The sequence below is a fragment of the Neophocaena asiaeorientalis genome, unplaced genomic scaffold, assembly GCF_003031525.2.
Source record: "Neophocaena asiaeorientalis asiaeorientalis breed wild unplaced genomic scaffold, Neophocaena_asiaeorientalis_V1.1 scaffold150, whole genome shotgun sequence".
NCBI lineage: Eukaryota > Metazoa > Chordata > Mammalia > Artiodactyla > Phocoenidae > Neophocaena > Neophocaena asiaeorientalis.
This window is the reverse complement of record NW_020176571.1, coordinates 23,308,374-23,330,084: the sequence shown is the minus strand read 5'-3', so window position 1 is coordinate 23,330,084 and position 21,711 is coordinate 23,308,374. Positions and strand designations below refer to the sequence as shown.

Genomic DNA, 21,711 nt, shown 5'->3' with positions numbered 1-21,711 from the left:
TTCTTTTGAAATGAATCAGCGCTCACCCAGTCACTAGCTGGAAATCTCAGAATAGAATTTTCTTTCCTTTTTTCTTTACCACAAGAATCCAAATGATATTTATTAAGTCCACCTCAGCAGGAGCCACAGAATCATTGGGCATGAGAGCTAGAAGGGATTTCAGAGATAATCCAGTCATTTTTCTAATACAGATATAGTCACTGAGCGAGCAGGGAGCAGAATTGGGACAAGAATCTGGACTCCTGAGCCCGTGTCTGCTCTTCTCTCTCCACCTCTGTTCTCACATTGGACTCACATGCTACAGATAATGCCTCTTTGCTTCTCTGTAGTTTCAGGACCCATCATAACTCTCTAACCCTTGCCCATGACAGTAGCTCAACTCACTGTGCCAATCACTCTTCTAAATGTCTTACATGTATTAACTCATGAATCAGCACAACAACCCCATGACATTTACTATTATAAACCCCATTTTACAAATAGGAAACCAAGGTACAGAAAAATTAAAGTGATTTACCCCAGGTCACACAGCTCGCAGACCAGCGCCAGAGGCCATGCCCCCATCACGCAACCATATGCCCTTTGTCCTGCCCTGCCCTTCACTGAGCAAAGCTTACACTCACTTCTTTTGGGAAGCAGTTCTCAATTCTCCCCTCAATCTGTTGAAAATCATATCTGCCAAACTCTCTGAGTCCCCATGCAACATCACCTTATATGGAATTGGCTACTTATTTGTCTGTTTTGTCTGATGGCCTGCAAACACCTTAAACATAGTGACTGTATTTTACTTTTCCTAATATTCACAGGATTTGACACAACACCTGACACAATGTAGACGTAGAGTATGGACTTGAGGGGGAAGGGGAAGCTGGGACGAAGTGAGAGAGTGGCATGGACATATATACACTACCAAATGTAAAATAGATAGCTAGTGGGAAGCAGCCACATAGCACAGGGAGATCAGCTCGGTGCTTTGTGACCACCTAGAGGGGCGGGATAGGGAGGGTGGGAGGGAGAGCAATAGGGAGGAGATATGGGGATATATGTATATGTTATACAGCAGAAACTTTGTTATACAGCAGAAACTAACACACCATTGTGAAGCAATTATACGCCAAAAAAGATGTTAAAAAAAAACAGTAAATAAATATTTGTTGACTGAATGCAAGAAAGAATGAAGGGCCACCTAAATCTTTCTGTCTTCAATTTCTCCTTATTCCACCTATCTTCCAACCTGAAGTGAGTTGGGGAAACTAGTAAGACATTAGTATGTAAGTTCCATGGAGGCTGGTATACCCTTTACTTATCTTCCTTAATAACCAAAGATAAGTCTTTTGATTGTTGTTCCCCAAATGTTTGGTCATGAACTCATCACACTACTAAGATAGGGATTTTCTTCATCCACAGTCACTATATCTGGGGCCCAAATTGTTTTCAATTTTATACTTTGACTTCTGAGTGTGAAATAAAATAATTTATTTCACTTAATCCATTAGACCAGAAATTAGGATCCTACAAGCAGGTAAAATAAGTATTTTGATCTTAACACGGAGGGGCCTAGAACATTCATCCATAGTCACAATAGGCTTCAGAAGTCATTACAGTGAGATATGTCTTAAATGACTTTATGTTTAAATGCATTAGTTCTACCTGAGGTGTCCAGGCTACTACTGTGTCCCCTGACTTGAAATCATATACATAATTCTCATAAATGATCAATTGGATATCCTGATGGAAATGCAGTTTTTATTTCCCACATCAAATAGAAAGTTAATTGCAGATGGATAGCAGATTTTAGTATGAAAGGCAAAACAATCTAGTCTTTAGAAGAGAACAACTCCCTGATCTGTAAGTAGGCAAAAAGCATTAACAATAAAAGACTAATACTAATAAATTGGGCTCTATTAAAATTAAGAATTTGTGTTCACCAAAAGAAAAAAATAAGAGCATTAAAAAGGCAAGCCACAGATTGGGAGAAGGCATTCACAATACCTATATCTAATAAACATATTGCATCCAGGATAAAGTATATGCACAAATCATTATGAAAAAAATAGAAACCCAGTAAACAAATGGGCAAAGACTTGGGCACATCTCAAGAAGAGATATCCAAATAGCCCATATACAAAAAGGTGCTCCACTGTCAGAAACTACTATGCCACACAACTACTCTCCCACTGAAATGACTAAAATGAAAAGAACAGACAATGAGGAGTGTTGACAAGTGGAATAAGTATAACCTCTTGACTACTGCTTCTGGGAGTATATGCTGTACAACCACTTTGGGAAACTCCTTGGCAGATTTTATTAAAGCTCTCTACATAAATCACTTCCACATGGAGGTATACCCAACTGTAGTATGCACATATGTTCAACAAAAGACATTCATAAGAAAGTTCTTAGTACTACTATTCCCAAATTCTTAGTGGCACTTGGTAGTAGAAACTACCTAACTATTCATCAACAGTAGAACAGATAAATGAATGTGGTATATTCACAGTATGGAGTACTAGACGGCAAGGAGAATGAATACACAAATTTTTTTCTTAACGTCTTTATTGGAGTATAATTGCTTTACAATGGTGTGTTAGTTTCTGATTTATAACAAAGTGAATCAGTTATACATATATATATGTTCCCATATCTCTTCCCTCTTGCATCTCCCTCCCTCCCACCCTCCCTATCCCACCCCTCTAGGTGGTCACAAAGCACCGAGCTGATCTCCCTGTCCTATGCGGCTGCTTCCCACTAGCTACCTATTTTACGTTTGGTAGTGTATATATGTCCATGCCACTCTTTCACTTTGTCAGAGCTTATGCTTCCCCCTCCCCATATCCTCAAGTCTATTCTCTAGTAGGTCTGTGTCTGTATTCCCGTCTTGCACCTAGGTTCTTCATGACCTTTTTTCCCCTTAGATTCCATATATATCTGTTACTAGTAGTGTATTGTTTAGCCTCCATGTGTTTGTATTTTTTACAGATTTTTTCCTGTAGTTGATATCTAGTCTCATAGCATTGTGGTTGGAAAAGGTACTTGATATGATTTCAATTTTCTTAAATTTACCAAGGCTTGATTTGTGACCTAAGATATGATCTATCCTGGAGAACGTTCCATGAGCACTTGAGAAGAATGAATACAGAATCATTTGAATGAATCTTATGAACATAACGTTGAGTGAAGAAGGTGGACAGAAAATAATGCACACCGTATGATTTTACTTACATATAAAACTCCAAAAACTGGCAAAGCTAATCTATGTTTGAATTTTGCTAATCTATGACTTAGCAGTCAGGATAATGGTTACTTTGGGGGTGAATAGGTAATGACTAGATGGCAGCTTATGGGATGCTGGTAATGTTTTATATTTTTTTAAGTCTGGAAGTTGAAATCTGAGAGCTACTTATTATTGTATTTATGATATATTCACTTTTCCACATTTAAGTCATACCTCGCATAAAATAATAAAAATCACATGGAGAAGAAACTCTTGGTGAAAATAGTTATTACTTATGTTCATTATTAAACCATACCTAAAATGCATAGGTTTTGGTTTTGTTTTTCCTTTGCTTTTTTTGCTTTTTGTGGTTGTTTTGTTTTGTTAGAGTAACACTGAAAGTGCCTTGTAGTTTCATCACCATATTCCATGGCGGTAAGGAGGAATCAAGTATTAGTTTCCTGGGTGTTATGGATTGAATTCTGTCCTCCTAAAATTCATATGTTAAAGTCCTCAACTGCAGTATCTCAGAATGTGACCTAATTTGGAAATAAGATTATCGTAGAGGTAACTAATTAAGATGAAACCATACTAGGGTAGGGTGGACCCCTAATCCATTATGACTGGTGTCCTTAAAAAAGAGGAAATTTGGGGCTTCCCTGGTGGCGCAGTTGTTGAGAGTCCACCTGCTGGTGCAGGGGACACGGGTTCGTGCCCTGGTCCGGGAAGATCCCACATGCAGCAGAGCGGCTAGGCCCGTGAGCCATGGCCGCTGAGCCTGCACGTCCGGAGCCTGTGCTGTGCAACGGGAGAGGCCCGCATACCGCAAAAAAAAAAAAAAAAAAAAAAGAGGAAATTTGGACACATAGATATGCACAGAGGGCAGATATGCACAGAGGGCAGGGGAGTTAAAGACACAGGGAGAAAATGGCCATCTACAAGCTAAGAATAGGCCTAGAACAGATGTTTCTCTAACAGTCCTGGGAAGGAACCAACCCTGCCAACATCTTGATTTTTCTAGTCTCCAGATTTCTGAGATGCAGGAGCAGAGGGTGATGCTAAAAGCTCTTCTGTATTAGGGATACCCACCCCCCCCACACACCTGCCTCAACTAGCATCTCACACACTTGGCAAGTCTGCTCTAGGGAATGGGGAGCAGTGGAAGGTGTTAGGCAGGGGAATCACATGATCTCTTTTCTGTTTTGGAACAATGGAATGTTTTGAATTATGTGACACACTGAAGATGGATCAGGAAAACCTAAGCATCTCAAACAGTTCTATGATCCTTGGGAAGAATCCTCAGAATGGATCTTTCCTGGGTCTGGAGGTCTTCAAGGAAGTAAAATAACCACTTGATTGTTCCTAAAGCAGTGGTTTCCCATGTTGTTTTGGTCACAACCTCTTTGAAACTCTGTTGAAAGCTATAAATCCTCCCATCAGACAGATACCCATGCTCATCCAGATTTAAGAGTACAGGTGAGGATTTTTAAAACAGAGTATTGGTTTTTGATCTCACTTGTAGAAATAAAGATGGATGGCTGAAGATAATGGGGTTTCCAGCTGTCATCACACAGGAAGCCAGCAACTAACTACTAGCCCTATGCCAAGACTCAAAGGTACTGTTCTGGAAACTGTAACTTTCCCACGTTGGTTGTTTTTGCTCTTCCCCTATTTATTTATCCACAATGAAGAGCAGTTACTTAAATCACAAAGAGATTGTACGTCTATCTTTAAGGGCAGTAAGGAAAGGGGGAAGTATGAAGATTGAACCCAGTCTACAGCCAGGTTTGGGGAAAGAGTGAGTAACTGAGAGGAGGGCGGCACAGGCTAATTTAATCCTCAGGATTTATGGTGAATAAAGGAGAACATTGTTTCCTTGGGGAGAATTTTCATTATCTTCCCTGTGGACTTTAATTCATTTTAATTCCATTTCCCATCACCCCTTTCTTGGTGTTAACTGCTCCGGGCTATGGGAAGCTAAATCACTGACTGGGGCTGGTTAGGAGGGGGAAGAATGGGAAATAAAAATATATGCATAGTTGTTATTTTCACACTGAGGATCTTCGCTGAAAGATTTCACAAACTCCAAAGTTTTAACTGGTCAGAAATTGCCCAATGAATAGGGGGCACTAAAGCTTAAGGGGAGGAACTATAACTTGTTGACCACTATATTTGCAGAGCTAAACACCTGGCCTGGCACATGGTAGTAAATTGAGTGAATGAATGAATGGAATAAAATGCTCATGGGATTTGCAGTCATAACATTTGGATATTATTCTACACTTAAATAGATAAGTGACAAGTCCCTTTGTGTTTTTGGGACTGACTTTTTCTTTTCTATAAAATAAGGGAATTAGATCAAATATAGATAAGGTACTTGAACATTCTACAATTTAGAATGTGAATAGAGTTAGTTAAGGCAAAGTTATTTGTAGTCACCACTATGTGGAGTATATAAGATGGTGCAATATGTATGTATGTATATAGTATGTCTAAGAGTTTAGGGAAGGCTAATTTGAGAAAGTTTCACTCTGTCCTAAAAGAAACTGAGACCTAAATTTACCTAAAGTGCAATCCTGTGATCAGCAGTGCACTCAGCAGCACTTGCATAACCATTGCTTCAGGCAGGACTGGACCAAAATAGTAAGAAGAGAAGAAGGAAGAAGCAAAGTCACAATTCTACTAAGGAGAGAGGTTTGGCAACTACAGGTCACCAAGAAAGAAGGAAAGTGCTTATTTGGATGAGAACTATTAACTCTTTCAAACTCTCCTGCAGCTTGGAGAATAGTTTTGTAAGTGGATCTTAATGCTCTCAAAGTTTCTTGGTACGAGAACACGTGTCCATCCTTTAGATCATACACTTATCTTGAGAACAAATAGGTCCTAAAGGTCTCATGTAAACAAACACAATGGAAACGAGTCAATTTAGAATGAGACAACAGTTACAGCATAATAGAAATAAAAATACACAGACTGACATAAAATTGATTTCCTTAATATTTATCAGAGTATCTTATTTACACTTATGTTTCATGTGGAATTAAGTGGACAGTTTCTCTTAAGTTTTAGACAAATACTTCTATTTTTATTAAATTAATTTTATCTATCTTTTTTTTTTTTTTTTGCGGTACGCGGGCCTCTCACTGCTGTGGCCTCTCCCGTTGCGGAGCACAGGCTCCGGATGCGCAGGCTCAGTGGCCATGGCTCACGGACCCAGCCGCTCCGCGGCATGTGGGATCTTCCCAGACCGGGGCACAAACCTGTGTCCCCTGCATCGGCAGGCAGACTCTCAACCATGGCTCCACCAGGGAAGCCCTATCTATCTTTAAGATGATTTTATTACTGCATAAAACTATGCTGCTACTATCCACACACTTTTTAGTATTAAATGTCCTTTCTTGAAAATAATAAAAAAAAGTCTTTAATACATGCACACATAGTGAATTGTTACACAGAGCTTCTTTTGTTCAGGTTATCAAATTCTTCTGGGCAGATTCTTCCAGTTTCTTGACAATATCGTGCATTGGTGGATCTAATTCTGCTTGAAGCGCTTCAGTGGTTTCAGATATGTTGGGACCAGACACATAATTTAACGATCTTCCTAATGTCCAACTATCCTGCCCTCAAGAATACTGGAGTTTCTGCTGACTTTTGTGGAAGGTGCCCTCTCGCTGACCTATGATAAATAATGCACCATTTTTCTAAAATGATCTAAAATGTGGAGCATTTTCACAATGACTTTTTCTCATTTCTTGGCTCAGGAAATATTATTCTTGCCTCCTATGGTCATCCTGTTATTCACCAGTGAATTTTACTGACCCAGCACCTCCCAGCTGAGGTGGATGGTTGGGTAAGTGGATAGAAGAGGCCGGATTTTTGCCATTTTTTACACAGATTCACAAGGAAGAGCTTTCCCTTCTCCTCTTCCCCTCAAGTGTGTGTTTCAACACTTTGGAGCCATCTCTGGAGGAGCCTAGGAAGTTAAAATGCATTAAAAACAAGGTAATAGGGTCTTCCCTGGTGGCGCAGTGGTTGAGAGTCCACCTGCCGATGCAGGGGACACGGGTTCGTGCCCCGGTCCGGGAAGATCCCACATGCCGCGGAGCGGCTGGGCCCGTGAGCCATGGCCGCTGAGCCTGCGCGTCCGGAGCCTGTGCTCCGCAGCAGGAGAGGCCACAACACTGAGAGGCCCGCGTACCGCAAAAAAACAAAACAAAACAAAACAAAACCCCAAGGTAATAGCATGTCCAAAAGCCAAAGGGGACGCATTGTCAACTGCAGCTGGAAAGGGCTTTTGCTGGACTGCAGAGGTTAAGTTTACAAAATTATCTAGGACTTTAAAAATAAACCACGACTAAAGCAATAGACACATGCTATTTTTAGTGTCTGCCAATTAAAGTAAGATGAATTTTTTTCACTGTCTACTTAATCATGTTCTCTACAAAAAGAAATATATAATATTTTTTGCTTTGATATAGTGTTGACTAAAGTGGAAAAATTGCTATTGAATAAAGATCTCACCTGAAACCAATTCTTTTTTTTTTTTTTTATTAAAGGCAGGTCTCTGCATTAGTCATGGAAAGTCCCCTGATGAATGTGGCTGGCAATCTGTTTGATTCCCGCAGAATACTGTGTCTTGGAAAGATCTTGTGATCACAGCGATAGACCTAAGCACAGGCCTTCATCTCCCATCTTCTGGTTCTAAGTCCCATGGAAGCACCTACACCAGCTGTCCCCACATTTGTACCTGTGCTGTGCTGGTTATGTATGAAGCACCTGGGGAGTCTTGTACCAAAAATACAGACTCATTGAGGGTGTGGTGAAAAGGGAACCCTCCTGCACTGTTGGTGGGAATGTAAATTGATACAGCCACAATGGAGAACAGTATGGAGGTTCCTTAAAAAACTAAAAATAGAACTACCATACGACCCAGCAATCCCACTACTGGCCATATACCCTGAGAAAACCATGATTCAAAAAGAGACATGTACCACAATGTTCACTGCAGCAATATTTACAATAGCCAGGACATGGAAGCAACCTAAGTGCCCATCGGCAGATGAATGGATAAAGAAGATGTGGCACATATACACAATGGAATATTACTAAGCCATAAGAAGAAACGAAACTGAGTTATTTGTAGTGAGCTGGATGGACCTAGAGTCTGTCATACAGAGTAAAGTAAGTCAGAAAGAGAAAAAACAAATACTGTATGCTAATGCATATATATGGAATCTTAAAAAATGGTACTGATGAACCTAGGAGCAGGGCAGGAATAAAGATGCAGACACTAGAGAATGGACTTGAGGACACGGAGAGGGGAGTGGGAAGCTGGGGCGAAGTGAGAGAAGCATCGACATAGACACACTACCAAATATAAAACAGATTGCTAGTGGGAAGCAGCAGCATAGCACAGGGGGATCAGCTCCGTGCTTTGAGATGACCTAGATGGGTGGGATAGGGAGGGTGGGAAGGAGGCTCAAGAAGGAGGGGATATGGGTATATATGTATGCATATGGCTGATTCACTTTGTTGTACAACAGAAACTAACACAGCATTTTGAAGCAATGATACCCCAATAAAGATGTATAAAAAATAATTAGTAAATAAATAAAATAGGCATGGGGTGGGGATGACGAAAAATATATTTGTCACCCCAAACTTAAGACTGTCACCCTTAAACCATCACTCTTCACAAAAAGGATGCATTAATAAAAAACAGATTTGCTTTATTGAAATAAAATTCAGAGGTGACTACTCACAGAAGATCCATGCTTAGAGGTAGCAGACTTCAACAGCTAAGTAATATTGGTGTTAATTACCCCCTCTACCTCTTAGACGCTGGGTATGTTTATCTGAGGCCCCATCCTTTACATATGAATTCAAATGTTTGAATAACTTTCAAAAGCTATCACCTGCAAGACTGTCTTCTGCACCTCACATTGGCAGCTAACACTAGCTACACTACTCATCCACAATAAATGGCATTGTCATGACTCCGATGGTAATAACATTTGAGGAGCTTCTAGACTGTCAATTTACTTATTTGTATTTCTACCTTGACATGGACTGAATGTTTCAGTCCTCCCAAAATGTGTATGTTGAAATCTAGTCTCCAATGTGATGGTGTATGGAGGTGGGGCCTCTGGGAGGTGATTAGGTCATAAGGGCAGATCCCTTGTGAATGGGATTAGTGCCCTTATAAAAGAGACTCCTGAGAACCCCCTTGCTCCTTCCACCATGTGAATTTACAATGGAAAGAAGGACATCTATGAACCAAGAAGTGGTTCTCACCAGACAGCACATCTGCTGGTGCCTTCATCTTGGACCAGCAGCCTCTAGAACAGTAGGAAATAAATTTTTGTTGTTTATAAGCCACCCAGTCTATGGTACTTTGTTATAGCAGCCTGAACTAAGACTACCCCTAATAAATAAAACAAATCTATTAAAATTATCTATGGCCAGTGAGTTTAGTAGCCTAGAGCAGGGGCCAGCAAACATTTTATGTTAACGGGCCAGATGGTAAATATATTAGGCTTTGCAAATCACAACTACTCATTACGTGGAGTACCAAAGCAGCCATAGACAATAGGACGAATAGGTGCACGACACTGGCTGATTTCCAATAAAACTTCACTCATGGATACTGAAATTTGAATTTCCTATAATTTTCATTTGCCAGAGAACATTATTCTTCTTTTGATTTTTTTCAACCACTTAAAAATATAAGCACTATTCTTAGCCCAAGAGATATACAAAAATAGGCAGGATTCAGATTTGGCCCTCAGGCCATAGTTTGCTAACCCCTAAGCTAGAGCACCAGGTGGATGAAGCCGTGGCCAGAGGCCACAGCTGTTTGAACTTGTCTCCTCTGCTCTGCTCTGCTCGTTATTCTTTGGTCATAAATCACACTTCTGCCTCGATCCCACCACCACACAGATGCGCTGGGGACCAGTAAAGAAGATGTATGAGATTCAGTGCAAAGTCATTGCTCCTACAGACGTCCTATGTATTCGCACTGTGTTGCCCTGCCGGGGATATACTGTGAACATCAAATAAGGCTCAGACCTCCCATGGGACACAAAAGGTCCTGTGAAATCTTCCCCATTGTCTATGCTTCAGCTTTCTCACGTGTACATCTAGACTTGACAGAATGTACCTCCGAGAGGTCCTGCATAGCCTTGCCAGGGAAGTAGAAGTTAAAATTTTTTAAAAATTGTTTTTAGTCAGACTGCAGACCTTGCTTGTGAATATCTCTTCATCTATTAACCATATGTTAGAATTGTTTTCATCATCAACTTGGAACTTATTAACAGAGTCAGTTCAATTCCGGTCTTCTGCTTCCTTCCAACTAAGCAGTAGCATGAAAGACATGAGAGAAGCTGATGGTTAATAGACAGCTGTGGATGTTAAAAGGTTTAATCTATTAATATAGGGCAGCATTTCCCAAAGCGTGTTATGCTGAATGCTGACTCTGTTAGATGTTCTGCCAAAAAAAGCATTTCAAGGTCAAGTAAGTTTAGGAAATGCAGCATAAAATATCTCTTCTTTCTTGATGATTCTTAAAGTGCATTATCAGTATGTTAAAGGCTTTGAGGATTCCCACAATAAGACTGCTTAACTAGGTTAAATTAAGTGTTTCTCAAGCTTATGTGATGAGGGAAGTTTTTTTCCCTTCACTTGACTGTTATTAATATCCCAAGAAACTAATGGTCCACAGACTGCATTTTGGGACACTGATACAGACAAGGTGGAAGAATGGAAAGCTTCTAAGCAGGGGAGTAACTTATGTTGTAGATCAATCACTTTGGTGGGGATCAGACTTTTCTCTCCGGGTTTTCGTCATTTTACGAGATTACCCCATGTGCCATCAGTGTGCTCAAGTCAGAAAGACAGAAGTCATACTTGTTTTGGTGGTAACCTCTTAAAAATTATAAAGTTCGTGCACAGTTCATTAATAATCTCAACAGTAGAAATGATAATATGAAACGCATATTATCTTCTGCTCTCTCATCTCTATCCCAACAGCCTGGCACACTTTCCAGAGATACCAGGCAGCGTTATCAGTTTCCATGTCACTTTTCAGCTCTTCTGTGGCAACTCTAAATCTTATGCATCGGGAGGCTACGGTTTTGGATTATAAACATACAGCAGTATCTACTGGAGGAGTTTATTATCACACTTCTTTGCTTAGCCACTTCTCATCGCCGATCTATCACCAAGGTCTATCAATTCTACTTCTGAAATGCACTTCAAATCTGCCCACTTCTCTCCATCTTGCCTGTCTGCACTATCACCAGCTCTGTCCTACTTCCAACCCCTGATCCCGCTCGTCCATTCTCCTAATTGCAGCCACAAAGGTCTTAAAATTTAAATTAGTCTCTGGCTTCAAAGTTTTCAAAAGCTTCTCATTAAAATAAAATTCAGAATTTTATCAAGATCTGTGAGGATCTACATGACTAGGCTCCTGCCTAGCCACCCCCCAACACACACACACACACACAGACACAGACACACAGACACACACACAGAGACACACAGACACACAGACACACACACAGTAGAGAAGCTGATGGTTAATAGACAGCTGTGGATGTTAAAAGGTTTAATCTATTAATATAGGGCAGCATTTCCCAAAGCGTGTTATGCTGAATGCTGACTCTGTTAGATGTTCTGCCAAAAAAAGCATTTCAAGGTCAAGTAAGTTTAGGAAATGCAGCATAAAATATCTCTTCTTTCTTGATGATTCTTAAAGTGCATTATCAGTATGTTAAAGGCTTTGAGGATTCCCACAATAAGACTGCTTAACTAGGTTAAATTAAGTGTTTCTCAAGCTTATGTGATGAGGGAAGTTTTTTTCCCTTCACTTGACTGTTATTAATATCCCAAGAAACTAATGGTCCACAGACTGCATTTTGGGACACTGATACAGACAAGGTGGAAGAATGGAAAGCTTCTAAGCAGGGGAGTAACTTATGTTGTAGATCAATCACTTTGGTGGGGATCAGACTTTTCTCTCCGGGTTTTCGTCATTTTACGAGATTACCCCATGTGCCATCAGTGTGCTCAAGTCAGAAAGACAGAAGTCATACTTGTTTTGGTGGTAACCTCTTAAAAATTATAAAGTTCGTGCACAGTTCATTAATAATCTCAACAGTAGAAATGATAATATGAAACGCATATTATCTTCTGCTCTCTCATCTCTATCCCAACAGCCTGGCACACTTTCCAGAGATACCAGGCAGCGTTATCAGTTTCCATGTCACTTTTCAGCTCTTCTGTGGCAACTCTAAATCTTATGCATCGGGAGGCTACGGTTTTGGATTATAAACATACAGCAGTATCTACTGGAGGAGTTTATTATCACACTTCTTTGCTTAGCCACTTCTCATCGCCGATCTATCACCAAGGTCTATCAATTCTACTTCTGAAATGCACTTCAAATCTGCCCACTTCTCTCCATCTTGCCTGTCTGCACTATCACCAGCTCTGTCCTACTTCCAACCCCTGATCCCGCTCGTCCATTCTCCTAATTGCAGCCACAAAGGTCTTAAAATTTAAATTAGTCTCTGGCTTCAAAGTTTTCAAAAGCTTCTCATTAAAATAAAATTCAGAATTTTATCAAGATCTGTGAGGATCTACATGACTAGGCTCCTGCCTAGCCACCCCCCAACACACACACACACACACAGACACAGACACACAGACACACACACAGAGACACACAGACACACAGACACACACACAGACACACACACACACACACACACACACACACACACACGTCCGGCCTCTCAGCAACTCCCTCACCAAAAACACGTGCCTTCTTTCTGTTCCTTGAACACTTCCAGGTTTTTCCTTTCTTTACAGTCTTCCTACTTGCTATTTCCTCTGCCCAGATTGCTTTTCCCTCCATTCTTTTTTTTTTCTTTTTGCCAAGTTAATCCCTATGCTTCCTTCAAATATCAATTTAAATCTTTCTTTGTCAGAGACCTTCACAAACCACCAAATCTGAGTCAACCCCTGGTTTTTTCATTGCACCTGTTATTCTCCATGCTACTTCCAAAATTTTCTTATTATATGTTTATTTTTTAAATGCCTGTAAGATCCAAAAGGATAGGAGACACATCTGCTTTATTCCACACTAAATGCAGAAAAATTGGCATTGTGTCTGATCACAGAATGGGCTTAATAATTATGTATTACACGACTGAAGCTAACCAGTGGAAAGTTCTCTTCGTTTTATCTCCTGCCTTTTCCTTATATGAAACTGTAGTTCCATCCAGATTTTCATCTTTTGCACAATTATCACCCAGAAGGTTCATTCATTCATTTCTATTAGGCGTGGAATTTTAAGGCCATCTCATGTAACTCTCCTCTTAAGTTTCTCTAACCATTTCAGTTTATTTTATTCTCTTCTTGGGAACTCATTGCACTTATTTTCTGTACCATTCATTTGGTGCCTAATCTTATATTGCCTCTTAACAATGTATCTGTTATGTTAATTAACACCTTATATTTACATATTTTGCCTTGCCAACGATGTCATAAATCTATCGAGTACAGGACTTGGTACTTCATACCCTAAAGTTCACAGCACGCGTCTGCGCAGAGTGCTGCATGAAAGGAGTCTCCATCCACCTTCTCTGGTGCCCCTATTTTCAGACTTTGATACGGAAGTTTGACCCATTTCCTTTTACTCTATTTTCTTCCTCAACCCTTCCGGGTGTGTTGCCATCATACTGGGAATGAAAGCTGTGGAAAGGATAAGTTCTGAGGTCAGAGAGAAGCAATAAAGGGAGGAGTGTGGGGAAAGAGGATAGGCCTAGGGTTTCTAAGTTCCTCCCCCAATGGTACAGGAGGTGAAGACAACTTGGTAGGGGACTAGGTGTACTTTATATTGCCAAGTATCTCCCAGAATATTTAAGAGTGCCTTGCTCAAGGTTTTGAAATTATGAATATTTAAAAGTTAAATGAGGCAAAAAGGATACCTTCTCAAAAATTTCAGTCAATGACTCAGTTTTTCATTGTTCAATTTTGGATGAATTCCACCGAAACATCAATTTAATTCAGGAAGTATTTTTGGGATCCAGGAAGGTATTCTGTACTTTTAGTTGCCAGTTCCAGTCTTAACCAAATAAAGACTTTTAAGGAATATTTAAAATACCACAAACCATAGCTACTTTTTGTTTTATTTTTTCTCCCACCAAAATATAAGGGTTATAAAGGTTCTGCAACCCTTTTAATGTACTTAACCAGCCTTCCTCAAGCTACTTCTGAAACATGGATTAGAAAAGTTAAGCCTGTAACAATACTGTCTTTGTTAGTATAGTACTCTTCAAGGTAAGTCGACAGTTTTACAATTATTAGCTCTTTTTACCTACCTGTCTTTACAATGACTCTTTAAGATGAATAGAGTAGTAGATATTGCCTGTTATCTTTACTTTGTCAATGAGGAAATTGGGCGTAGAAGGACTTAATGACAGAAGCATGCAGCAGCTAACTTTCCGTTTGTGTCAGAGAATTCACCTGCAGTGTAGGATGGCTGAGACAGGGTTGTTATTCAGGAAGTGACAGAACAGGCTTGTGAACCTGGCCTCAGGACTGGCTACAGAATTTGCAGGGTCTAGTGTAAAATGAAAATTCGGAGCTCCTTGTTTGAAAATTACTAAGACAGTTGAAAGTGACAGCAGAACATTAAACCAAGTGCAGGGCCCTTTTCCAAGTATTGGGCCCTGTGAGCTGGCCCTGCCTGAGGCCTCTGAACCTCTAACATCTGGGTGATTAAGTATCAGGGAGGCTGTGAGCACCTGAAATCGTAGGCAGAATTCTGTTAATATGTATATGCTTCTTTTTCATATTCCATAGCTTTCACCAGATCCTTAAGTGGTCTGTTAACAAAATAAAGCATTAAGAATGCTTCTTCAAGAGTAATAAATGTTCTCAAAGAGACCAGACACAGAGTCACAAGAGACTGGCAGGGACAGCAGGTGCGTGTTCCTTCAGAGACTATTTGTACATGCGTGAGTTTTCATGGGTGCACAAGTATTAATGCAAAGACAAAGAATTCTTAAGGCTGCCCAGATGTTGTCAGAAAGAAATAACATCTGAATGTACCTTCAGAAGATAGGAAAGGGAATGGTGAGACATTCAAGATGATGACGTTCTTCACAAACTCCAAAGTGATATACCCAAGTAGGAGCTATTTTATTTATTTTTACTCCCTTAAAGGAAGCTTCTCCCTCTTCTTCTGTAATTAGATGTCACGCTCCCTCTTTTAAGTTAAGGAGAAATGTAAGATTTACCAACTCGTGCTGATTTATATCAATTTTATAGATAATTATAACCCAACGTTAGAAATAGGAGTAAAGTAGGAATTTGTTAACAAAGCAGGTTCAGAAGATGCCCTCAGAAACAGGGAAAGAGTGCTCTGAAGACCTGCATCCCGAGAAATACTACGGAAGAAATGCTGCAACTCTTGAGTCTGGCTGGTAAAACCCCATGGCCATCTCCTAGAAGTCTCACACACAAATATCCCTAATAGCGGATTTTGCTGAAAGCCCTGCTCCTTCAGTCTGAGTGGCTGCCTTAAAATTTTATTTAGTCTCTTTGCCCTTTTAGACTAAATATGCTCCTCAGCCAAATCTCCAACTCATATGAATGGGGATACAGAGAGATGGGTAGTTGAAACAGCAGGGAAATTCTCAAATATCCACTTGCACAGAGTGTCAAACTTCTCTTGATGCAGCCTCTAACAAGTAGAAAAGCACGATTCACTTGAGTTTCCTGGTCAGTCTGTTGTCCCCACTCTTGTCCCTGTTCATGGCACAATGGGACAATCTACATGATTCAACCAGCCGCCGAAGCTCTGGCAGGTCCAGAGAGAACCTTGGTTGCTCAGAGCTGGTAACTTATCCTTCGAAGAATAAGTGTTCATAATTCTACTCATCCCACCAGGTGAAAAGTAGGAGGTTTGTAGGATGAAGTCGGTCATTAATTCTTTTAACTGAATGGAATTGCCCCGTGGGTAATCGCCAGGGGTGCCAGCAGCCTTCCCTCAAGTCATCTACACCAGTTGGAATCTGGTACCTGCTCCCCTGCTACCCCGAAGACGCCCAGGCCCCTCAGGAAGAGGTGGAAAACTTCGGATGGGGACAGACCTCGCCCCGGCCGCCCCGGGGCCGCTCCGGCCCTTTTCAGCCTGGGGCTCGGTACCCGGCGAGGCCCGGGTGGGAGGGTCCGGTCGTGCACAGCCTGGGATGGGACTAGGGGCCGGAAAGCGCGCCCCGACAGTCCAGGGCTTAGGGAGGGCGGCCACCGCGCCCCACGTGGCCCCGCTCTCTCCTGGAACAGCCCCGGGGGCCGAGGAGGCCTCTGCCAGACCCGGCCGGCGCCTGTTTCCCCGGGCCCGCGGCCGCGGCGCGGCTCCCAAGTTAGCCCAGTCTGCCGGTTCTCGACACGCGCGCCCTTCCCGCCCCCGCGTGCCCCACCTTGGCGGACGATGCCGGCGCCCAGCGCGCCTAAGCCGCGGCAGGATGGCTGAGGGCGGCCGGGGGCAGCTCCGGGGCAGAGCCGCGGAAACCGCGCGTCTCCCCGCCGGGGCCCGAGCCCACCCTGCAGCGGGGCCCCGCGGCTGCCTCGCCCTCTCTGCAGACCCCACCGGGGCCCGAGCCCACCCTGCCGCGGGGCCCCGCTGCTGCCTAGTCCTCTCTGCAGACCCCGCCGAGCCCTGCCTCCCGGCCACCCCGGCCGGCTCCTCGCCGGCGGAGGCGTGGGCGCTCGCGCGGCCCGGCTGCGACCCTGAGTACCTGCTCCTCCGGCGCGGGGCGGGCTCAACTAGTGGTCCTCTAAATCCCGGGCCTTCCCCGGGGCTCCGGGAAGTGCTCCGGCCACGAGGAAGCTGCTCTTGTCTTTCGGCTCCCAAACGTGACACTCTATATATCCGGCTCGGAGACTGGGTGTGGGGCGGGAGGAAACCACCCTCCCTCCGACCTTCCCCTCGGCCGCCGCGGCCTCGGCGTCGGGCGCGGAGCTGGTGGCGGCCTCTGCCCGGGGCGGGAGGAGGGCGAGGGGCTGGCGAGGGCCCTACAGGCCGCGAGGGGACCGCATCGTGGGCAGGGTGGCCGTCCGCGCAGGCCTGCCCCGCAGCTTCCATTCATTCAGCTCGGAGCAGATCCACTCGCTATACTCGCGGCTTGGATTTTTTTCCCCCATTAAAAAAAAAAATCGGTGGGTGAGGGGTAAGGGAACAGGAAAGGCGCCCCTCTCTGGTCTGGAAAAGGAGAGCTCCTACACATTGACAGAAAGAGAGAAAGAGAGAGAGAGTTGGGGGGCAGGGGGAGACAGAGGGTCAGAGGTTCTACCGTGAACGCTTGGAGGACACACCTTTCCCCACCCACCCTAGCAGAAAAGGCAGCCAAAAATCCGAGTTTACTCAGCTCGTCCGTACTGCACGCCCAGTGGGAGGGATGCTCTGGTGTCTGCTCCAGACTGCGGAGGCGCCTGGCAATGACCGACCAAGGCAGTGTCTTTTTAAAAATCCAGGAGGGGCCGGAGGCGCGGTTTACTCACGTCCAGGGTGTGGAGGGCAGAAATCAGGCTCTGTCTGCGTCAGGTGGGAGTGGGTAGGTGGATAGGAAACTAGAAAGGATCAGAGATGCGGCTGCAAGAATGCAGCCGGCCAGCTTTGCTCGTCAGAGCTTCTCATCAGATTAAAAAACAAACAAAAAGCAGGCAAACAAACAACAACAACAACAAAAACGTTCTGTTTATAAGCCTGGTAGCTTAGCTTTGGGGGGATTTGCTTTGGTCACTGTTACATTTTAAACGGGAAAACTGGACCGTCGTCAGGGAAGACTTGTAGAGGGACAGAGAGGCACGTGAGTGGAGCTGTCACAGTCTTCAGCCAGGACATGCTGAAAACAGCCAACGCCCAACCTCATTTCTTGGACAAGGTGGAAGGTAAATTCCCAAATAAACATGCTATATTAAGAAAAGCTAAAACAGGAACATTGCCCTATAAGTTGTCTTCATTCTCCTCATTACAACAATCGACATACAAAGAAATAAAATTTAATTCATGCAAGTTGGAGTTAATACGAGCCATTTTTTGCATTAAAAAAAATTCACACCCATCTTGAATTCTCTTCTATTGGACTCTCTTCAATTGAATGTATTAAGCAAAGTGTAGCCTAAAGTTACGGTGGCTAATTTTCTCTGGTGATTTTACCTGAAAGCAAGAGAGACAGAGAAAGTTAGGACCACATAAATATACTCTTCCTTATCACTCCTCCCACTCAAGAATAAGTCTGAATGTGTTCCCCAAACAACGTGTACTGAAATGATACTGTCAAATGGTGGTGAGATTGAAATCACTGCTATGTGATGAGTGTTGAAATCACTCATCACATAGCGGAAAAGGTAAATTGTTACAACTCTTGTTGCAACAAGTTTCCAAGGCTTAAAATGTTGAGTCACTCAAAAATATTTTTATTGTTCTGAATCTTTTGGGTTTTTTTTTTTTTTGTGGTACGCGGGCCTCTCACTGCTGTGGCCCCTCCCATTGCGGAGCACAGGCTCCGGATGAGCAGGCCCAGTGGCCATGGCTCATGGGCCCAGCCGCTCCACGGCACATGGGATTCTCCCGGACCGGGGCACGAACCCGCGCCCCCTGCATCGGCAGGCGGACTCTCAACCACTGCGCCACCAGGGAAGCCCGTTCTGAATATTTTGATATAGGATTCTCATTTCTTAGAATATATCCAAAGAAAGTAATTCACAAAAGAGAAATGTCATATGGACAAAGTTCATGTTTATTACAACACTATTTATAAAGTAGAAAATGGAAAACATATTTTCAGTGGAGTGTTGAAAAATAAAATGCAACATTATTATAGGCTACAAAACCATAATTTTATTTTCACCATTTAAAGTAATATTTATGTATGGATAGTGTATTCATTTGCTGGGACTGCCTTATCAAAGTACACAGACTGGGTGACTTAAACAGAAATTTATTATCTCACAGTTCTGGAGGCCAGAAGTCCAAGATCAAAGTGTTGGCAGGATTCTTCCTCTGAAGGCTGTGAGGGAGAATCAGTTTCATGCCTCCTACCTAGCTTCTAGTGGTTTGCTGGCAATTTGTTTTTTGGTTTTTCTTACCTTCAAGAAGTATAACCCTGATCATTAGTCATATCAGATTAGGGCTCACCCTAGTGGCCTCATCTGAATTTATGACATTTGCAACAGTCCTATTTCCATATAAGGTCACATTCTGAGGTACTGAGGGTTAGGACTTCAGCATATGAATTTGGGGAGGGGGGATGTGGAGAAAGGCACAGATCAACCCATAAACGTATAATAGCAAAAAGAGGCAGTGTAGTTGTTACCGAGTCCAAGCTCATACTACTCACGCCGAGACAGGCTAATAAATCGAGAGAGGAGTTGGTGGGGAAAGGAACAGTGACTTTATTTGGAAAGCTGGCAGACCAAGAAGATGGTGGACTTGTGTCCCAAATAACCATCTTGCCTGAGTTAGAATGCAGGCCTCTCTTATACTAAAAGGGGAGGGAGTAAAGTCAGTTATTTCCTGGTTCCAGTCAGCCTCCAGAGGAGATGTGTTAATTTCATTCTTCCTGCAGTCATTCAAAGGTGGGCCTGGTCAGGATGTTTTCTGTGAGCCAGACAAAGTTATTTTAGCTTAATGCTCATTACCTGGAGGCAGGGTTCCCAGAGATGGACCATTATGTATAATTTATACTTATAGACAACATCTCTTTAGTGATTAACTTGTAATAGAATACAAAGTTTCTTCCCTATTACATAGTGGGTTGAATGGTGGCTCCCAAAAGATACGTCCTGGTGCAAATCCCTGGAACCTATGAATGTTACTTGATTTGGATGAGAGTCTCTTTATATGCAATGAAGTTAAAGATCTTCAGAGGAGATCTTCCTGGATTATCCAGGTGGGCCTTAAATCTAATGGCAATTGCCTTTGGTAAGAGAAAGGCAGAGGGAGATTTGAGACATGTACATATTGGTTAAAGTGATTTGAAGACAAGGCAGAAATTGGAGCAAAGTGGCAAAAAAGAAAAAGAAAAACAAACAGACAAAAAAACCCAGGAAAGCCAAGAGGTGCAGACGACCTGCCAGAAGCTGGTAGAGAAGGAAGGATTCTCGTCTAGAGCCTCCAAAGGTTGAGGAGCATGGCTTTAACCTTGAGATCAGACTTCTAACCTCCAGAGCTGTGAGTGTATAAAATCCTGTTGCTTAAGCCACCCAGTAATTTATTATCACAGCCTTAGGAAACCAAATCAGGCAGTTTGGGTTGGCATTCTATGTATTTACTTTTTGGTTTTTTCTTGAAAGAGTGGTAAATGATTGAAAACCATTTCAAGTGAGTACTTTACTAGAAATCTTAAAATTCTCATCCACTTTTGAAGGGATGGGCAGAAGACATGCTGAAGATTTTATCGTTTTGCAAAATAAACTCTCCAATAGGCACAAATGCAGATAAAGCTGCAAAGGGCTCTGATCCTGTCAAACGGGTAAGGTGGTTCTTCATCCTCACACATGGTGTACATGTGACTCTTGTCGAGACAAATTCAGCTCCATGCCAATTTGATTAGAGAATAGTCTCCAGGGTTGGGTTGTATCTTAAAACCATGGTTGCTCATGGTCAAAATTGAGAAATAGATGATTATAATTACTGACCTCTACTTTGAAAGTCTTCTCTCCCTCACTATTGCTCAGTGACTTACCCTTTTATTCAACCCTGTAAAATAAATGTTTCTCTGTCAATCTGCCTAGAAGTTTTTCAGTTAATATGCAAAATACTTTTAAATATGCCATATCTAAAATAATATGTCAGATCATTCTAACGACACCTTAAATTTGGAGATTGTGAATAGACTCAGTGTTCCCAAGGAGTGTTGTCATTGCCCAGTGCTGCTGAAACAAACCCTGTTTCTGTTGACTGAGAGGAGAATCATAAAAATATAATGTTCTAGAACTCAAAAGCTTGTCCTTTGGGCCCACTATCTTACTTGATAGTGGTGAAGATAGACTTTATGTCTTGCCTAAGGTCACTGAATTAGTTTTCTGTTGTTGCATAACCAATTACTATAACCTTAGTGTTTTAAAACAATACCTATTTATTATTATCAAGTTCTATAGGTCAGTCATCAGATATGGCGTAATGGGTCCTTTCCTCAGGGTTTCACAAGGCTAAAATCATAAAGTCAGCCCAGGCTCTGATCTCACCTGTGGCTTGGGGTCCTCTTCCGAGCTCTTTCTTGTTTGTTAGCAGGATTTAGTTCCTTGCAGCTATAGGACTCAGGGCTTCATACTCTTATTGACTGTTGGCCAGAGTTTGCTTCCAGCTCCTACAGGCCATCCTCTCATGGGTGCTAACCATGTGTACTCCCACAGCATGGTTGTTTGCTTTTTTTAAAGTCAGCAGAAGAAAATACTTATTTCTCTCTTCAAATCTCTGACCC

At 42.4% G+C, this 21,711-nt stretch overlaps 1 protein-coding gene across 1 annotated transcript in view; it reads right to left on the bottom strand.

The window, feature by feature from the left end:
- The window catches only part of FAR2 (fatty acyl-CoA reductase 2), a 132,414-nt gene extending 115,263 nt beyond the window's left edge, over positions 1-17,151 (bottom strand). Inside the window, exon 1 of the mRNA XM_024733524.1 lies at positions 17,023-17,151. The gene's annotated coding sequence lies outside the window, so the exon portion shown is untranslated. The remainder of the gene's footprint in view (positions 1-17,022) is intronic.
- Between the last annotated feature and the right edge of the window lie 4,560 nt (positions 17,152-21,711).